Source organism: Octodon degus, unplaced genomic scaffold (genome assembly GCF_000260255.1).
Source record: "Octodon degus isolate 3935 unplaced genomic scaffold, OctDeg1.0 scaffold00046, whole genome shotgun sequence".
NCBI classification, from domain to species: Eukaryota; Metazoa; Chordata; class Mammalia; order Rodentia; family Octodontidae; genus Octodon; species Octodon degus.
The window spans coordinates 7,456,979-7,457,988 of NW_004524622.1; the positions used below are offsets into that span (position 1 = coordinate 7,456,979).

A 1,010-nucleotide genomic window follows, 5' to 3' on the forward strand; every position below is an offset into this window, starting at 1 on the left:
AAAAAAAAAAAGAAGAAAAAAAAGAACACAAAGAGTAATTTTTTTTTTTTTCTGTTTCGTTTCTTTTCTTTCTTTTTTTTTGGCAGAACCGGGGATTGAACTCAGGCCCTTCAGCTTGCCAGGCAAGCACTTATTCTACTGAGTCACCTCCCCAGCCCCTAAATAATTTCAATACATCAATTAAACGTAAAAGTATACCATATATCCAAATAAATATAAATAAGCACACTTCACATAACAATAGAAAACCAAGTACCAGGTGCAGTGGGACACACCTGAAAGCCCAGTACTCAGGAGGCTGAGGCAGGAGACTCACCAGTTCGAGGCCAGCCTGGCTACATAGTAAGTTCAGGGGTAGCCTAAACTATACAATGAGATCCTGTCTCAGACAAACAAAAATAAAAACAAAAAACCTGACGTAGTCCCACTGGGTGTGGTGGAGCATGCCTGTAATCCCAGCTCTTGGGAGGCTATAAACAGGAGGTTCACTATGAGTCCGATCTAATAGTGAGACCCTGAACACCTTGTAGGTCCTTCCCTAAAAATACAAAAGAGAAAAAAAGAAAACCTGCCATAGGGCTAGGAACATAGCTTAGTTATAGAGTACATACCTAGTGTGGGAGTTTTGCTGGATAGCTCAGTTGTTTAAAGCACCACTTGGGCTAATGCAATCAGGCACATAGGACTGTGGTTCAATTCCCAGCTCCAGAAGCTGCACCAGACCTGCCCTGAAGGCAGCATGAAGTAGCAAAAAAAAAAAAAAAAAAAAGCACTCCTTCTCATACCTAGTGTGTGCAGGCCCTGGGTTGGAGCCTTGCACCAAAAAACATTTTTGAAAAAATTAAAACATAGGGCTGGCAAGATAGCTCAGCAGTCTAAAGCACCTGCTTAGGCAAGCTTAGGCAGGCACAGGGGACCGCCGTTTGATCCCTGGCACCACATGCCATGCCAGCCCCAATCTCAGGGCGGGCTGAGCAAGCAAAAAAAAAAAAAAAAGAAAGAAAGAAAAT

The 1,010-nt window shown here is 42.8% G+C and overlaps 1 protein-coding gene across 2 annotated transcripts in view; it reads right to left on the reverse strand.

Annotated features, from left to right (window-relative positions):
* Positions 1-1,010, reverse strand: part of Slc25a16 (solute carrier family 25 member 16) — a 32,503-nt gene that overhangs the window by 18,636 nt on the left and 12,857 nt on the right. The window lies entirely within an intron of this gene.